The sequence below is a fragment of the Lissotriton helveticus genome, chromosome 5_1 (assembly GCF_964261635.1).
Source record: "Lissotriton helveticus chromosome 5_1, aLisHel1.1, whole genome shotgun sequence".
Taxonomy (NCBI): domain Eukaryota; kingdom Metazoa; phylum Chordata; class Amphibia; order Caudata; family Salamandridae; genus Lissotriton; species Lissotriton helveticus.
The window spans coordinates 1,898,267,202-1,898,287,687 of NC_136065.1; positions in this window are offsets into that span (position 1 = coordinate 1,898,267,202).

Below are 20,486 nucleotides of genomic sequence, written 5' to 3' on the forward strand. Positions count from 1 at the left end.
TGACCAGGAGCTGGATACGGACTGTCCCACGAAGGATCAAGCTTTTGGCAGTGTCGGCATCCGGATTGGACCCATAAGCCTTGGCAAAGGCAACCCACGCAGGAAGTGAAGATGGGCTTCTGTTCAGACCACCAGGGTCTGGGGCGCTTCTCTTTCACAGGAAAACTGGAGCAAGACTGTAGCAACCAGGTAAGCATTGTGGTTTCAAAAGGATGTCTTGAGAGGGGCCACTAGCCAACGGGCTAGCAACCGCAAAGATGCGTTGAGGAGGAATGCAGGCGTAGGCCCCACGCGGCACTCATGGAGTGTGGAGGGCTGAGCTTCGGTGCACTTACTGCTCGGGGCTGGGGCTTCCCAAACCCCAGTGCACAACTTCGAGGACACCTCAGAAGCTGCACAAGTAGCAAAAATAAGGTACTGCAGGGTGTCCGGTCCCACGTCTCTCAGCTTTGCTGTGGATGTGGATCAGAGTCAGAGAAGTCTGGAAGTCCAGAGGCTGCATCGCTAAGTCTTCGGGATCCGCTGGAGCGTCGACAGAGCAAACCGGCAAGTTACTGTTGGTGCCTGTTTGCACAGGGTGGTCACTCCTTGACCACAAGGGAGATGTCTTTAGTCTTCCAGTCGATATGGAACGTCGAAGGGCCAAGAGTTCGTGTCAGAGTTTCTTTCCAGGATAAATCTAAAGTCTCTAGACTCAGCTCCTATCTTTATACTAAACTAAGGGGCTGGATTACCTGCTAGGTCCCTCCTGTGGGTGGTACCTGGGAAGAGGGTGGTTACACCCCTTTCCCTTTGTCCAGCTTCGCGCCAGAGCTGGGGCTGGAGTGCCCCAGCAACTGGTTTGAACCGGGCTATGCATGGAGCACCTTGTGTGCCCCTGGCAGTGTCTCATTTCTTTCAACCCTCCCTGCCCCAATACACTAAAGTCTGTCTGGGGAGGTGCTAGTACCTCCCAAGGCAGGAAACCTATTGTCCTGGCCTCCCCTGCTGGAGTTTCGTCCAGCAGCAGGAGGTCAGACTCGTGTCTGTGGCAGCAGCATCCATTTTGTGATGCTGAGGCTCTGTTTAACTTTAACCGGGTAAAGCAGTAACTAGATGTCTTCTCCCTCTAGAAGGGTGGAATGCTACCCCCGCCGCCAGAACTGACGGGGGGGGGTGGGGGGGGAGTATTCCAAAGCGTATGACACCTTACATGACATGTTTTGATAAAGCCAAACCAAAGTTAGCAATAACCGCGAGGATTATAATGCACTTAAGAGTATATGGTATGGCTATATCATAGAACAGCTATAAGGACATGGTTCCGAAAGCTGCAGACAGGCTCAGCTCATGCTAGGGCACCATCTCACACAAAACCAAGCACTCTGCCTCCAGGATTGTTAAGGCCTGCCATAGGAGTGACTTACAGGTATATATGTGTCTATATATAAGGGTAGATATAGGTATACTATATCTAAGCAAGGGGTGATTACACGACCTTGCCCAAGCTGAGTGATCAGCCTGTGGTGTCAGTTTGGATGGCTAGCCAGGGGTGGCATAATACATGCTGCAGCCCCTGGTAGGCCTTGGATGCACCTATGCCCTGGGTACCTAAGGTACACTATACAGGGGCTCACAAAGGTGACCCAATACCCAATTGGATATGTACCTAAAGTACATGGTATGAATTTAGAGAGAGAACAGCTGGGCTGTGGGTCTGATTAGCAGGCCCACAGCCACACTAGAGTCGAAAAACCAGTGAATCAGATCAAAAAGTGGGGGTGACCATAGGAAGGAAACCCTACCCTCCTACAGAAAAACACTCAATTCTCTACATTTTGTCTGGCATGAATAATTCCAATGGCTGGCTTCAAGGCTAGTACCCATAATAATTGTAACACCAAAATGGTATCTATATCAACCTGCTTTTAAAAAATATATTATCTTTGTATAAAAAAAGACTCTTTATGTTTGAAAAGTCTTTTAGCAGCATACCCGAGTGATTAGATGGAATAAAACTCCACCATCCCATAATCTTTATACATACAAAGTCATAAATAAGCATCAACTAGATAAATAACGCTCCATAAAAATGTGCAGAAAAGTGCCTGTAGTGCTAACATAAAAAAATATAGTAGGACTGGAATGTCACTGAAGGCTGTTCGGTACTCAGACATAGTGGCACCAAACTTGCATGCCCGGCAAGAAGAGCATTTAACAAAAGCCAGACTTTGGGGCGTGTCCAAGATGGCGGACGAGTAGGACATTCCTGCTCGCCGCTCCTGCCCATGACCGAAACCTTCCCTGCACAGCTCTGCCCAGCGTGTCCCCCTCGGCAAATATTGCCTCGGGACCACCCTGCGATCCCTACCTGATCCCGGGAACTGCAGACGGACGGGCGGACACCTGGTTCTGGCGCCCGAGTTCTGAGGCGGCCGCGTTGAGGCTGTGCGGGTGCTTCTGGCGGTGGTGGTGTTTGGCGGCAGACGTGGCGGAGGACACCGCAGCGGCTCCTGGCTGCCCTGGTGAGCTGTGGTCGAGGTGTGGCTGCCGGATCTCTGCTGCGGAGACCTCTCGGTGGGGATCACGCTATGTTGACGAGCCGGCGGAGGGTCCTGGCGGCCGGGACAAGATGGCGGCCCCCGCCTGCGCCAGAAGACCGGCGGAGTCAGTGGAGGCAGATGGCGGAGTGCTGCGGGAGGCGGAAGGCGCTGCCGTGATTGTCGACTGCCCCGGTGAGTCTTAGTGGTCTGGAGGGGGTCGCCACTGCCTGAGGTCGGAGTCCGAGCTGCCGGGGTGCCGAGCTCCAGGCTACATCAAAATGGCGGCCTAGCTCTAAGTCGCTGGAGTGCTGTGGTGCCTGCTTGCAGCCAGCGTGACTGGGCTGGGCTTCTGCTGGACTGCGGAGGTTGCTGCTGCTGCCCTGAAGTGAGTGAACCAGCGGGGTGCAGGGAGACGGACCCGGTCTACCCGAGGAGGAGGGTGGAGGAGCAGACAGGCCCGACACAACTGGAGAGGCGGGGGCAGCCTGGTGGTGGCCGAGTGGCCGGACGGGGCGGCCCACCTGTGGCACTGGGTGGTCTTTGCAGGGCCCGCCGGCACGTAGCCACTAGACACAGCAGCGAGTCGAAAGCGATACCAGTGTGGGGCTCACGTCCTGGTCTTAGCTTGTGACTAAGGGAGACGGCGCAGACGGGTGTGGAGTGCCTGGCAGAGGTGTGAGGAGCCGGGTGAGGTCGTTGACTGAGATCCACGGCGGTGGAGGGGTGGAGCAGTGCCCCCGTATCCTTCCAAGAGGAGCGGCTGGCTTATCACCTTACCTATTAGCGCAACTGACTGGTGGCATAACAGCCGGAGCGGCGGTGCAGACTGGGGAGCTTTCCTGGGTCAGGGGGTTGAGGCATGATGGGTGAGGACACAGCAGACAGCTGGCTGCCTTCCTGAGAGCCCGAAGGGATTTTCAAGCCCCGGACGCTGGACTGGGGGATTAGCTACATCCAGGCTTGCGAGTACTGCTACGGGCTGAGAGTCCTGCACCCCCCAGTCTGTTCTGTGCCTGGCCAAGACTGGGAGAGCTCCTTTTCAGTCTTCCGGGGACTGCCACTAATAACTGCGACACAGCTAGCCATCGGTGCGTAAGCGAGAGCACAGGTACTCTCCCCATGACCTTGGATTAGTACGGTACTGGAGTATCACCCAAGTGCATCTGGAGCTACTTTGTCCCCCGTCGGCTGTCGCTCCCACATGGCGACCTCCAGGAACCAGAAAGACAGGACTGTTAAGGACCTATTTCTTAAATCTGGCATGGGAGGTGCAGACCCCCTGCCGCGGACCGTCGAAGCAACCGACAAGCAGGCTCCGGCAGAGTCCGAAGGCCCAGTCACACACTCGGTCTTGGAGTCACTCTTCGCAGGCCTCACCAAGGAGTTCCATACAATGAAAAGGGACCTAATGTCTGAGATCCGAGAGATGCGCAGGGATCTGGATTCTGTGGGCGGGAGGGTGGACGACCTCGAGAACCAGACCGCAGCCAGGGATGAAGAACTAACCCAGCTTCAGCAAGAGGTGCTGCGCCTCCGTGAGCAGCACCTAGATCTCCAGAGGCTCAGAGGCTTTTGTCATAGACCTGTTTCGACATGTTCTGGGAGGTCCTCCCGACTTGGAGATCCGGCTGGATTGCACGCACAGAGTGGGCCACAGGAGGTCGGCGACGGCACCCCCGCCTGACATCCTGACATGCGTTCATGACTTTAAGCTTAAGGAACGTATCCTGCAAGAGGCGCGGACGAAGCACCCTGTCGAGTTCCGCTCCTGTAGGCCGCTCTTCGATCAAGACCTGGCTGCCTCCACACTTCAGAAGAGACGCGACTTCCGGCCTGGCACCGCATTTCTCCGCTCCAAAGACGTTGCCTACTCCTGCGGGCACCCATTTAGGCTCATTTTCAAGTGGGAGGGTAAGCTCCGCCAAGTCTGCACTGTGGAATAAGCATCTTCTCTCCTTTGCATCCCGGGGGAAGACCGGTGGTACTCCCGAGAAACCTGTAAGCCCGCTCCACGGGAGGACAGCGGCCGCTGGCGGAAAGTGGAGAGCTTGAGGCCGATACCTCGCCCGGACACCGAGACTATGGCCAAGGAACGATCAGCGGTTCTTCGCTCATTGTCGGAGGATTCTACCCTTACTTCCGCTGACTGATACAGATGTTCGCTGCTGTCCTGCTGACCACCTATGCCTTCTTAGTTTGAAATCCGGCGGGACTGATCTAGCACCTTGGGATGGGCCCGGGTTTTGGGGGCGGGGGGGGGGGGGCGGCGGGCACCCCTGCTATTCATCCCATGTCTCACCACAGGCGGTTGCCTGGGACTCCTATGAACTCCACATATGACTGTTCTTTTGGGTTTGTTGGTTTTGGGTAGTTGCATTATGGTTTTTTTTCTTTGTTCTTTATGGGGTACTCTTCTCCTCCTTTGTTATTACGCCATACTCTTAGCTGGGGGCCCTGTACCTGCCCGAGTACCTCCGATGAGGGAGATCCACTGCTATAGTCATACCCTGCCATCCTTATGGTCTTTGAGGTTCATATTGTGTCCTTGAATGAAAGGCCTTAACAGTCCTACTAAACGAAGGGCGTTGTTGTCTTATTTGGGGAATACTGACACCCATATATGCTTACTTCAAGAGACACACCTTCTCTCGTCTGATACCCATCGCCTTCGAACACGGGCGTTCCAGATTCAATTGTTCTCATCAGCTACGTCCAAAACTGCAGGGGTGGCCCTCTTGGTTTCCTACCGTTTCCTGGGCCGGGTGGGGGGAAAGCAAGCTGAAATAAAGGGGAAGCTCCTGGCCCATGCTTTTACACTAGACATTCACACGTTTGTGCTGGCCTCAGTTTACTCCCCCAACACTGGTCAAGAGAGTTTTCTTAAAACGGTTATCCAGGACATTGCAGGGCTGCCAGACCGGACTGTCTTGCTGGGAGGGGACATGGACCGCTTAGATAGGGACATGGACCGCTCGGGTCAGCGCTGGGGTCAAACAGGGTCATTATCCAATGCCGGGAAACGCCTTTTGACTGACGCCGGACTCACTGACCTTTGGAGACATAAACATCCAAACACACAAGCCTATACGTTCTATTCGCACCCTCACCAAACTTATAACCGCATTGACTACATCTTTACTTCCGACTTACTCACGCAGCGCGCTAGCGAGATTGAGATTCTTCCCTGCCCATTGTCCGACCACTCTGCGCTGCGACCCTCTCTGTCCTTTCCCCCAGGTCGAGCTATTCGGCGATTTTGGCGCCTGCGGGAGAGCATGGTCCAGCACTCCTCAGTTGTGCGACAGATTGAGGAGAGCATAGCGGATTACCTGACTCTGAATGACACGCCGGACGTCTCTACGGCGACCCTCTGGGAAGCGATGAAGGCGGTCCTCAGAGGGGACTTTATTGGCATTACATCTGCGGACAATAAAGACAGGAGGGAGAAACGCTCACTCCTGACGGCCAAAGTAGAGGAGTTAGAGCGCATTCACCAGCACACCGGAGCGCCGAGAGTGTGGCGACAGTTGAAAGCTGCTCGCGTGCAACTTGCTGGGCTAGATATTGACCGGGCGGAGTATGCCACTGTACGCTTTAAGCATTCTTTTTACGTTGGGGGCGATCGATGTGGTCGTCTATTTGCCAATCGACTTGCCCAGAGACAAGCGCAAAAAGTGACATTGATACAAGATGCTGGAGGGCTGGAATGTAAGGAGGACGAGACGATTGTGGAAGCATTCCGACAATTTTACGCTTCATTGTATTCGGCTCAAGTATTGCCTGATGCTGCCTCGTCTCAATATCTTCAGAAGGCAGCCACCTCCGCACTACTGCCTTCCCAGGCGGAGGAACTGGGAGCCCCCATCCGAGTGGAGGAGGTTATCTCTGCGATTGCCATTCTTAAGCATAACAAATCTCCTGACCCCGATGGGTTCTCTTCGGGCTTTCCAAAGAAATTCTGTGGGAAGCTGGCCCCTATTCTCGCGGAGCAGAGAGTCAGAGGAGAGGAGCCCTCAGAGCGGTCTGAGCAGACAGGAGCTGCAGGACGCTGCCGCCGCCATCCATCAGCCAACCATCAGGCAGCCAGCATCGAGCGCAGAGGTCTTCCAAACCGCAAAGCGCCAAGACGATCACCCGACTGCCGAGAACCGAGTTTACCAGCAAAGAGGGGCAAAGGGGCATCACGGAGCTACAGCAGTACAAACGCGGGACAAACGCAGGGGCTACGGCGCTAAAACACGCCGGGACGCCTCCACCTTTTTGTTCCAGACTGCTCCAGTCAGCCCCTCGGTCCCGGTCCTGGTACACGGGAAACACCCCCCCTGCCCGCGAGTGAAAGTGGGCGGCTGAGAGAGCATCCTGGCGTTCTAGGCATTGCTGGCACACAACTGGGATCTGACCATGGCGACTACTGACGGCGGTGAGAGTGAGTACGTGAAAACCTCTACCTCCACTCTTCACCCACACTCACCCCATATAGTTCGAATTTATTAATTAATTAATTGATCCCTACCGGTGCTCCGACGGCTGGCGGGTGAATCACTGAATCATTGAAGAGACTTTCTCACTGCCAGCACAGACACCCATCAGTCAGCGAGAGGAGTCAGCGGGAGAAGTGTGGACAGTGGTGTGAAGCGACGACAGGTAGGAGGCTGAGGCTCCCGGCGGTAGGCTCCCGGTAGAAGCCCCCCTCCCCCTCTCCTCCTCCCTCCCCTCCCCGAGGCTGAGCAAACGCAGCAGTGCGGTGGCTCTAGGAGAGGGGTGAAAGACTATAGCCTACTGCTCACACCCCACCTACAGCCCACTTACAGCAAGCTAGTCGCTACCCGCGAGCGGCTGCGGAGTGGCAAGCAGGGAGAGCCCGAGTCGCTGCAAAACACCGCAAATCACCGCAGCGTCAATAAGTATCTAAATAGCGGTCCACAGCAGCAGCAGCAGCACAGTCACAGAGAGAGACACAGACACGGAGGCACGGAGGCACAGTGAGACTGTGAGACTTCAAGACCCCCTAGAAGGGACTCACCGGATCACTATGAGGTCGGGAAGAGAAAGAAGACTTCCAACAAAGCAACCAGCCAAACGAAAAAGAAATAACACAACTACGAGTTCAGCGTCACCGGAAAAAAACAAGCGAACACCTAATAACATCAAAGAAAAAGACAAAACAATTAGTGACATAACCCTGCCGGAAAGCAGCCTCAAAGAAATCAACACCAGCACAACCGACGGTCCGCAAACCGGTGGTCTGCAATCCGATAAGGACATCAATCACAGTCTAACCCTGCATCCAGAACAACCCAGAAGTAACAAAAGGAAAAACACTCACCAATTAATCAATGTAGTGGGACAGCAAACGGAAACAAAACACAACTTTCAGCCGAAAATTTACACAAAATTTGTCTTTCTAAAAAACCCAGGAAATGTCATCTTCTCCTCAAATGACTCCATCACAGGCCTCCAATCTCCACTACAACCTGCTAACGCAAACAACGCTTTGCCACAAACCAAAAGCTACATAGTAGCAGAAATACACAAGGCACCAACCCTAAGGGAGAGAACGGATGACGCCGGAGGCGAAGCAGGCGTAGTGAACAACGGGGCAAATGAAACCAGAAGGCAAGAGCCACCAGAAGGCACCATCAGCCAAGCCCCCTTACCAGAAGAAGCAATCGAGGGAAGTATTGACAGACGCAGCGAGGAAACAAACCAAACAAGTTCTTCGCCAAAGGAGGACACACCAAGGAAACACCCCCCAGAGCTGGAAGGGTCCCCGGGGCCTCACAGCATCAAAAAACACCTACCCCCAATCAATCCCTCCTTACACATTCAGCAAGGGGTGGCAGAAGCAACAACAAATCAAGAACCAGCATCTCTTCAAGTACTCAACGCCCACCCAAAAATAGAACAAAAAACTCAAGGCCACATTGAGGCTCCCGACATACCGGGATCAAAACCTGACCCTGCGAATTCCTCACCAAATATTGCAAGAGGGGACCAAAGTTCCCCAGACAGGGACTTGACCTTCCTGGTATCCCAAGAAGGGAATGAGCTAGTGGCAACATATAATGCTACAGGACCCACTAACGGCAACAGTGAAGAAAGCTCCCATTTGCCCACAGAGGGGACCGGAGATCCCGTAAACTCCTTTTGGGTAACCCTACTCAACACAATACAGTTATCATCAACGGCACTTCAGTATCAATCAGATAAGCTCGACCTACAACTGACAGTCCTACAAAGGCTAGCAGAGGCCACCATGGGGATCGATAGAAAACTAGCTGACCTTAACGGCCTCATAAAAAGAGGACAGGAGTCAGCCAAACTAATTCAAATTGAATGAAACAACTGCATCTGCTCGCCAATCATCAACAAACTATCATCTATGCCCATGATGTTGGGAAACCTTCTGGAGGACATAAAAACAAACATCACAAAGCCTCCCCCAACAAACGACAAGCACGATAAGACCGATACAGAACCGACCGATACAGAACCAACCACAATAAAATCTTTATTAACAGAGGTAAGGCCTGATACCCCTCACATCAAAGGGGCACCAGGAAATAGTAAAGACCCATACAAAACAAAAACAAGTATGCAGTGGCGCCAGCCGTCACCCACCACAATTTCACCTGAAGAATCCCCTCGGAACATCCTCAAAAGAGGACGAACTGAGCCACCGGAGAGCCCACCTAATGCTCGGGCCCGACGAAAGCAAAAAAGAAAGGGCCGGAACAAGAAAACAGCAGAAGCGGACAGTAGAGAAGAGTACAGTCTCCTTATCACACCAAGGGACAAGGAGCTGCCAGGTGATAGTAAGCACCAAAGGGAACTTACAAACCTCCCACTATCACTTACAAACCCATCGCAAACAAAGATGCCAACAGAAGCAGGAACAGCATCCTTTACACTCTCAAAAGAGCCCCCGAGCCTATACTTAGAGCAGAACCCCGCTGGCCATACACACAATCCGACTAGAACCTAGAAATCCACCAGAACTGGAACAAAAAGGGCAACGGGCCTGTCAAGTAGTAACAATGCAACCAACCTTGGAAGCCAGTAGGCAGGCCCGAGAGGATCCCAAACCAATCCAAACTGATGTTATATCAAAAAATTTCCTAGAAAAATGCACCTGCAACAAATATGAGACCACTACCAGTGAAACAACAAAGAATCGTCGATCAACAAGCGTCGCCAACTCAGAAAGCAGCCAGACAAAGGAGAAATCGGAGGAGGCGATTTCCAATTGCGGAACAACAACTTTGCATATCCACCAGCCACACGGGAATACCCACACCGAGCAACAAACGCACCACCAAACACCGCCCCTCGGGGAAAAGGACTCGGATATAATCCTATTTATTCCTGAATTTATCTCCAGAGGAAGAGTGGACACTCTAAACAGGGGCAACATCTTAAAGTTAATCAATTCAATAGAGAAATTAAAAAATATAAAAACCTCCGACCTGCTAACACTTGAATTCCAACCAGCCCCCCATCCACAAGGAAACGAAACAACAAAGACAACATGGTCAACAAGGGAGGTAGCAAATTTAATCATGAACGAATCTCCTAGATTCTCAGAGTGGGGAATCAAGCTCGAAGCAGGAAAAAGGCCAGCCTATCCTACTTTGTTCCTTGAAGAAAGGAAACAAGAACGCACCCAACTGGCTAAATCAATACTGAAAGGAGCACTTAGTTACTCCCCAGGATTGGAGAAATAATCATCGTCTTCCCACAACTCCATCCCTCACCAATCAGTATCACGTAGTCTAACAATTACACGCACTATACCTGGAGGTGATCCCAACTGACAAAAAGCGTCATTCTTAAAACCCGACCTTTCGGCCCCCCTCACTAAAATCAAAATATGCAGTTGGAACATTAATGGCCTTTCAGACAAACTGGAGGACCCAGACACATCAAATTACTTAAATAGCTTCGACCTGATCCTCCTCCAGGAAACATGGGAACTAAAGGATATTCCTTTACAAGGTTACACAACTCTGACTCACCCGGCAACCAGAAGTTCTCAATATGGCCGAAGCTCAGTCGGACTGGCACTACTTACCTCAATAACAACCATTGGCACAACGGAAGAAAAAAGAGTAAACATCACCCCACCAAACGAATTACAGTTCATATCATTTACAGTTAAAAACGAACAGGTCATTCAACAGCTACATGTCATAAACACATATATTCATCCGAAGCACAAGAAATCTGGGTCAAGAGAACTTGTCAAAGAACTGACAAGGCTCATGGTCGATGTCGATATGGAGAACATACTTGTGGCAGGAGATTTCAACCTCAACCTCTTTGGAGATAAAACCACGGATGAAATGACAAAGGAAATGGATACCATCTGGAAAATCCCAAGCCAATCTAACCCCCCCCGAAGCAAACACACCAAAACCTCAATCCAGTTAGTAAAAGAACTCGAGCAACTAAACCTAAGAGTGCTTAACGGACGACTCACAGAGGACATCCCTCCAGTACCAACACATTTCTCATCAAGCACTTCCTCACACCTTGACTTCATGCTTGTGTCACTTCCACTGTACGAGAAAATAAGCTTGTTCAAAATAGGAGAAAGCACCCAAAGCGACCATCTGCCGCTAGAAACCAACCTTGGACTGACCTGTGTGAACGAAGCAGCTGCAAGAAGATACATTGCCACAGAACACACTACTAACTATAGAAGAATAAGATGTAAGCCCACCGAGCCTGAGAAACTTTCAAATAGCGCTAAAACAGTTTTCCACCAGACATCCAGCTCAAACAATAACCCACTTGACGCCTGGGTAGACTTCTTAACGGAATTAGGAGCCAAACACGCAAGAGAGACAAAAACTCAAAAAGGCAACAACACCACCAGGATCACACATGGCAAAATAACAACTGCAGAGACAAAAAACATAAAGCGAGAAATAAAAAAGACTCTTAAACAACTCCGAAAACACCCTAACACCGAGGACACCCAAAAGAATCTCCGCAAGTTAAAAGCACTGCTAAAAAAGAAGACCTGGGAAAGAAAAAGGCAACTGAACGAGGATCTCTGGACAAAAATCCTTCATAACTCCAAACAGAAGAACAGCTCCGGCTTTTGGAAGATCATTCACAGCCTCCAACAACCAGGTCACAAAGGCATCAACTGTAACATATCCGAATCTGACTGGGTTACCTACTTATCAACTCACTTCAATACAGCTGACCCAGCAACGGTCGAGTCAATAGGGGGAGACAGGCCAGACGCAGCGCGCCAGAGCTCCGACAACGTCGGCACATTTAATCACGAAGAAAACCAAGCCCGCAGGTGGAAACCAACCGAGGACCGAACCTCAACTGAGGCCAAATATCTATTACCAACATTAGACCCAACCGTATCTCGAGAAGAAAATTCATTCCTGGACACACCAGATAGGTTAAGAAAGCTAATCTTAAAGGGCAAACTTGAGGGGGCTCCCGGTCCCAACGGGACACCGCCGATACTATATAAGCAAGACCCTGCCTTCTGGAGCAACATCCTGACACCAGTATTCCACGCAATAAGAGAAACAGTAAACACACCAACATCCTGGAGAGGCTCGATAATAAGCCCGACTTACAAAAAGGGTGCCAGGAAGTAGCTACCGCCTCATAGCCTTAATCGATACAGAGGCAAAATATTACGCGGGCCTCATTTTGGAGGAATTAACATCCTAGGCAACAGCAAATAACATCATCCCAGCAACCCAAACCGGATTCCGCAGCGGCCAGGGCACCTTGACAAATATCATGGCGCTAACTCTTTTGTCCGGCGCAGCAAAAGCTTCCAAGAGCTCCCTCTTTATGTGCTTCATTGACTACAGCGCTGCGTTCGATCACGTAGATCGGCACAAACTCTGGCGGAAGTTGGACAGATGGGGAATACCGGGCTCACTCTTACAGCAGCTGATAATGCTATACACCGACACCTGGGTCAGGATCAAACTGGGTTCTGGCACGCATCTCTCGAGACAAATCAAGACCAGTAAAGGACTGAAACAGGGCTGCGTCCTAGCCCCTATGATGTTCAATCTCTTTCTCGCAGACCTCCCTGGCGAACTGGAGACAGTTAAATCTCATGCCCCAAGACTAGGTAACATCACGCTCTCAAACCTCCTCTATGCAGATGACCTAGTCCTCATCAGTCGGTCCCCCGTCGGTCTCCAACATCTCCTTGACAAAACCAATGCATTTTCAAAAACCAACTCACTAACAATTAACTTAAACAAAACAAAAGTAATGACAATAAACTATCATAAAAAACGGAAACCCGCATGGTTCCTGGACGGACAGAGGCTAGACCAGGTAGCCTCTTACAAATATCTAGGTGTCACAATAGATGGTAATGGTTCCTTCAAACAACAACTAGAGGCCATTCGTCGAAAGGGCACGACATTCCACCTATCGATAAAGCCTCTGCAGAAAACACTCCCCGACCGGTCACTGGGCACCCTTCTACAGGTATTAAGAGCTAGCTTACAGCCCATGCTTACCTATGGAAGCGAGCCCATGCGAGGTAAAGATGCAACAACACTAGACAGAACCATCAGTCGAGCATATAGGGCAATATTTCATCTCCCCTCCAACTCATCACCCGCACAAATCCGTCTCGAATTTGGCCTGCAGAAACAAGCGGTGGAGAGAAGAGGCGCATATCTAAAAAGCTGGCGGAAAATCAGAGACGCCGACCACGGATCCTTAAACGCCCACCTCTGGACCCAACTAACCATTAGAGATAACTCACCTGCAAGGACCTACTTAACGGAATCACTGAAGATCTTAGGACTTGCAGACCTATGGGAGTCGGTAACTGATCCTGGCACCTTCAAAAAAGTGGTGTTGAAAGTCACCAAGATGGTCTCATCAATAGAGGACAAAGCCACCCTAGCCATGAGAGCTCACGGATGGGTCGTGTTGAACGGTTACAGCGCTGTAAAACCACAAGAGTACCTAACGATGGGCCTTACACAGAAGACAAAAAACAAGTTCCTCAACTTGCGCATGGGCAAAATTCCTATAGCCCCGCACCTGGCACCATGGATAAGGGAAAACCCCGCAAATCAATGCCGCCTCTGTCTTTCTGGGAAAGAGGACCTTATACACATTATCTGCATCTGCACAAATCTCCGGGACATAAGGCGCTCTTTGTTTCGGGCTCTATGGAACCAGAAGGGCATAACGTGCTGCAGGCAGGCCGTGAGGCTCTGTTTTAATCCCGAAGAAACTCAGCTAAACTGCAGAACAACAAAATACTTTGATATAGTGGCCACAAGACTAAACGAAAAAATCCAGAGGGCTAACTCAAGCAATAGATAAACAATAACAAAGTAAACACCCCTGGCTAACATGGTTTTTGAAATTTGGAAGCATCAAGGCCACGAAAACCCCATTGATTCTTATGCAACCTAAGCTGAGACTGTTACATTCTTAAATACTTGAGCTATTGCACCTTACTTGTTTTAACGAAGATATTGACTTTTAATATTTGTACGTTTTAAAATTGTGAGTTTTTATTAACTGTACAATAAACAAACCTTAAACCTTAAACCTATTCTCGCGCCGTTTTTTAATTCCATTGGGGCGACCGAGTCTTCTTCCCTCCCTTCTTCTATGTTGGAAGCTTTAATAACTGTTATACCCAAGCCGGGGAAGGATCACCGTCTTTGTGGCTCATCCCGCCCTATATAGCTCCTTAATGTGGACTTAAAGATTTTAACAAGCATCTTGACGACGCGGCTATCTAAACGCCTCCCTGGGTTGATAGACCCGGACCAATCCGGTTTTGCCCCGGGCGGCAGTGTTTGGATAATACTAAACGCCTTCTCCATCTTATGGACCGTTCTGAGCGATTCCCAGCGGAGCACATGGTCCTCTCTGTCGACGCCGAGAAGGCATTCGATAGGGTTCACTGGTCGTATCTCCGAGCAACCCAAGCTCTTAACTTATCCCTGGAGCCTGAGACACTGGCGTTCCTCTGGCAAAATTTCCGAGTTCAGTGGGCCCAAGACACCATTTCATACCTGGGGCTCTGAGTGGCACACACCATTTCTCTTACCCGACAAGTGAACTACTCGCTCCTACTGAAACAAGTACGCACTTCACTTCGCAAGTGGAAGCCTCACTCCCTCTCATGGCTCAGCCGCATAGCTGCGGTGAAGATGGTGCTGTTGCCTCATATTCTTTACCTTTTTCATGCTCTTCCGCTGACGCCCCCCGCCGAGGTTCTGCGGGTCTTGCAGAAGGACATAGAGTGATTTATCTGGTGGGACCAAAGAGCCAGGATGCGCCGCGTTCTCACCTACAGGGTTCCGTTGGAAGGAGGACTAGGTGTCCCAGATCTTCTGACATACTGGCGGGCGGCAAGGTTGCGGGCCTTGGTGGAGTGGGCTCGGCCAGAATCCGAGAAGCATTGGTTGTTTATGGACAGGGCTCTTGCAGCTCGCACTCTTTGGGGAGTCCCCTTTTTGCCCCGTCATCATCGTCATCGTAGTCTATATTTATCTGAAGTGACCCGCCCCATTATGGACGCTTGGGATCGGACTGCACTTGCGAGAGGGCTTACAACGCTCCCTTCCCCCATTACGCCTATTGTGAAAAACCCGGACTTCACACCCGGCCTTGACGATAGAGAATTCCAACAATGGACGACCGAAGCTACTCGTTCCATTGGGCATTTTTTTAATCTTTCTGGCTTGTGCCCGTTTGAGGAATTTCGTAATGATTTCGGGCTTCCGGAAACATAGCGGTTCCATTATTTTCAAATCAGACACTGTGTGCTCCAGGAGGGGGTGCGGGAAGGGGCGGAGCGGTTGCTAACGCCATTCGAGAAGTGGCTGATTACGAGACATAGCGATGCGCGTCTGACGTCGGAGTTGTACACATTTTTGAGGGTCCCTTCAGACGCTGCGAAGACTGCGGGGCAACTGCGGTGGGAGGGTGAGCTGGGAAGGGAACTTTCCCCGAAAGAGTGGAAGGACATTCACCATCGGGCTCGCTGTATGGCTCGTAACGTGGCATCTATTGAAACGTCCACTAAATTGGCCACCTACTGGTATCTGACACCTGTCAGGCTCCATAGAAGCAACCCCTCACGCAGCCCACTGTGCTGAAGAGGGTGCGGCGCCCAAGGTACCCTCACTCACTTGCTCTGGGATTGCCCCTCCTTAGAGGCATACTGGTCACAAATACTGGATGAGATCGATTCCCATTTTGAGGCTCAGATCCCGAGATTCCCAGCCCATATCCTTCTTGGCCTCCCCAACGCTGTCACCTTCCCGCTTCATTCCCGGCGAGGTAAACACATGGCACTGACAGTGGGAGCAGCAGTACAGAACGTTCTGACTCACTGGGGGTCTGCGGTACTACCTACTAGGCTGGGCTGGCTACACAAACTGTGGTTTATCTTGGGGATGGAAACAATTTCTCTCTCTTTGACTAACCCCGAGGCTTCTTTTCATGAACTCTGGGCCCCCCTGGTCACGTTGCTGACGTATGAATTTACTGAGCTCACATGTCCCAAATATCTCAGACTCCTGTGCTTGGCTGATACCCCACAGCCACTTACTCCTGCCACATCTGCTCCTTAGCTGGTTGGGCCTTATTGCTGGTCTACACTGTCTCTGCTGCACAATTTTCTTTTTCTTTGGAGGAGGAGGGGAGGGGGAGGGGAGGAAGGGAAGGGGGGGATGGGAGGGGGGTTTTGTTTTTGCATTTGCATTTACTGTTCCTTTGCCAGATGCATAATCCTACTATGCCGGGTTGTTCCCGATGTTTGCGGAACGCACAGGCTCTTGTTCTTCTTGTGAAAACGAATAAAGATATCTTAAACAAAAAAAAAAGCCAGACTTAGAAAGCCAAGTGGTTTTGCATTTTGGTTCAGGACTCGAATTATCCAAGGCATCCCTCATAGAGGGGTGCCCTCCTGAAAGTGATTTACAACAAGGGGTGGTGATGGACAGAGTCTCTGAATTAAGCAGAGTACTCTCACCCAGTCAAGAGATCAGGGCTAGATCCAACACCGTTTTTTAGCTCATTGCACCATCCCAGTTTCAGAACCTGGCTGTATGCAAATTAGTCTGTCCCTGGCCCAGTGCATCATGGGAACAGGGCAGACCAGACTACAAAAGCCAATTCTTACACTGGGAAGGAAACAAGCTTCCAGGGACCGGTTTCTGCCATTTCAGGCGTCTTCGGCCCGGCTTGCTTGAATCCTGATGGTGCAATGAGCAAGGGACTCACATCTGAGTATACCCTTCCACGCTTAGGGTGGACAAAATTATTTACAACAAGGGGTGGTGATGGACAGAGTCTCTGAATTAAGCAGAGTACTCTCACCCAGTCAAGAGATCAGGGCTAGATCCAACACCGTTTTTTAGCTCATTGCACCATCCCAGTTTCAGAACCTGGCTGTATGCAAATTAGTCTGTCCCTGGCCCAGTGCATCATGGGAACAGGGCAGACCAGACTACAAAAGCCAATTCTTACACTGGGAAGGAAACAAGCTTCCGGGGACCGGTTTCTGCCATTTCAGGCGTCTTCGGCCCGGCTTGCTTGAATCCTGATGGTGCAATGAGCAAGGGACTCACATCTGAGTATACCCTTCCACGCTTAGGGTGGACAAAATTATTTACAACAAGGGGTGGTGATGGACAGAGTCTCTGAATTAAGCAGAGTACTCTCACCCAGTCAAGAGATCAGGGCTAGATCCAACACCGTTTTTTAGCTCATTGCACCATCCCAGTTTCAGAACCTGGCTGTATGCAAATTAGTCTGTCCCTGGCCCAGTGCATCATGGGAACAGGGCAGACCAGACTACAAAAGCCAATTCTTACACTGGGAAGGAAACAAGCTTCCGGGGACCGGTTTCTGCCATTTCAGGCGTCTTCGGCCCGGCTTGCTTGAATCCTGATGGTGGAATGAGCAAGGGACTCACATCTGAGTACACCCTTCCACGCTTAGGGTGGACAAAATTATTTACAACAAGGGGTGGTGATGGACAGAGTCTCTGAATTAAGCAGAGTACTCTCACCCAGTCAAGAGATCAGGGCTAGATCCAACACCGTTTTTTAGCTCATTGCACCATCCCAGTTTCAGAACCTGGCTGTATGCAAATTAGTCTGTCCCTGGCCCAGTGCATCATGGGAACAGGGCAGACCAGACTACAAAAGCCAATTCTTACACTGGGAAGGAAACAAGCTTCCGGGGACCGGTTTCTGCCATTTCAGGCGTCTTCGGCCCGGCTTGCTTGAATCCTGATGGTGCAATGAGCAAGGGACTCACATCTGAGTATACCCTTCCACGCTTAGGGTGGACAAAATTATTTACAACAAGGGGTGGTGATGGACAGAGTCTCTGAATTAAGCAGAGTACTCTCACCCAGTCAAGAGATCAGGGCTAGATCCAACACCGTTTTTTAGCTCATTGCACCATCCCAGTTTCAGAACCTGGCTGTATGCAAATTAGTCTGTCCCTGGCCCAGTGCATCATGGGAACAGGGCAGACCAGACTACAAAAGCCAATTCTTACACTGGGAAGGAAACAAGCTTCCGGGGACCGGTTTCTGCCATTTCAGGCGTCTTCGGCCCGGCTTGCTTGAATCCTGATGGTGCAATGAGCAAGGGACTCACATCTGAGTACACCCTTCCACGCTTAGGGTGGACAAAATTATTTACAACAAGGGGTGGTGATGGACAGAGTCTCTGAATTAAGCAGAGTACTCTCACCCAGTCAAGAGATCAGGGCTAGATCCAACACCGTTTTTTAGCTCATTGCACCATCCCAGTTTCAGAACCTGGCTGTATGCAAATTAGTCTGTCCCTGGCCCAGTGCATCATGGGAACAGGGCAGACCAGACTACAAAAGCCAATTCTTACACTGGGAAGGAAACAAGCTTCCGGGGACCGGTTTCTGCCATTTCAGGCGTCTTCGGCCCGGCTTGCTTGAATCCTGATGGTGCAATGAGCAAGGGACTCACATCTGAGTATACCCTTCCACGCTTAGGGTGGACAAAATTATTTACAACAAGGGGTGGTGATGGACAGAGTCTCTGAATTAAGCAGAGTACTCTCACCCAGTCAAGAGATCAGGGCTAGATCCAACACCGTTTTTTAGCTCATTGCACCATCCCAGTTTCAGAACCTGGCTGTATGCAAATTAGTCTGTCCCTGGCCCAGTGCATCATGGGAACAGGGCAGACCAGACTACAAAAGCCAATTCTTACACTGGGAAGGAAACAAGCTACCGGGGACCGGTTTCTGCCATTTCAGGCGTCTTCGGCCCGGCTTGCTTGAATCCTGATGGTGCAATGAGCAAGGGACTCACATCTGAGTATACCCTTCCACACTTAGGGTGGACAAAATTATTTACAACAAGGGGTGGTGATGGACAGAGTCTCTGAATTAAGCAGAGTACTCTCACCCAGTCAAGAGATCAGGGCTAGATCCAACACCGTTTTTTAGCTCATTGCACCATCCCAGTTTCAGAACCTGGCTGTATGCAAATTAGTCTGTCCCTTGCCCAGTGCATGATGGGAACAGGGCAGACCAGACTACAAAAGCCAATTCTTACACTGGGAAGGAAACAAGCTTCCGGGGACCGGTTTCTGCCATTTCAGGCGTCTTCGGCCCGGCTTGCTTGAATCCTGATGGTGCAATGAGCAAGGGACTCACATCTGAGTATACCCTTCCACGCTTAGGGTGGACAAAATTATTTACAACAAGGGGTGGTGATGGACAGAGTCTCTGAATTAAGCAGAGTACTCTCACCCTGAAAGTGATGGCAGGGAGGGTTGGTAAGAAAAATGTCAATGTTAAATCCGTCAGGATGATAGGCCAGTGTTTATAAACAATTTTTCTAATTCTTTTTTCCTGTTTACAATACTTGGTAATTAATCTAATGGGTTGAATATCAACTAATGTAGATTCAGCCAATGTTTCTGCATTACGTTCTTTTTTGGTTTTAAGGTAGTCCTCACGTGGTAGGGAATTGGCCTTATCCAAGGCCAATTGTAAATAGGCCTGGGCGGTAAATTCCATTCCGCTCGCGGAATTTGGGTAATTTTGCGTTCCGCGGAGACAGCGAAATTGCCCAAAATTCTGCGTTCCGCGACTTCGCAAAATTTTTTGCTTGTTCGGGATCTCAAAATGCTTGTTCGCAAGATATTGCCCCCCGAGCACGCAAACAGAGATTGCGAACAGTAAAAAAGCATCACGAACAAGCAATTCCGCATGTCCGCGGAGATTTTTTACCGTTTCGCGGAGATTTGCGTACTGCGATTACGCAAATTCCGCCCACCCCTATTTCAGAGAATTTGTACCACCGGGCCAGAAAACGGTCAAGAGCCTCTACTTGACATTGTCTTAAATCAGACTCAAGACTGCATATGTGAGATAAGTGAAGAAATTCGCCATAGAGAATACTGTGAATGAGATGTGGAGGGTGGGCACTGGTGGCGTGTAATGTAGAATTGCCCGCAGTAGTTTTTCAGTGAAGTTTGGTTTGAATCTGATTATCACAGATATATATATATATATATATATGAAACCAGGATCCTAGTGAACGACCGCAGCGGGCCAAACAAGGGCACAGACTCCAGTTGAAGATACAATGAATCAGGTTATTGCTTTAGCGTGTCATATATATTTATATATATATATATAAATGTCTGCTGAGAGTTGGCTGAAGATGTTTGAGGGATGTTGTAGCTCTGCTTGGGATGGTGTGTAATACATAAGAGAGCTCATTGTGTTGCGTTGATTAGTGTTTGCTTGAATACGTCCTCTCCAGGAAAGTGCAAGATACATCCAAATTCACTCTGGCCCAGATTTTGCACTCACATATGTCTGTGAAACTTCATTATTAAATTAAACATAATTGTAAATAAGCATTGGCAAAGCCAATAGATCTAGTGTTGGACACCAGTCTTTTGGCAATGCATGC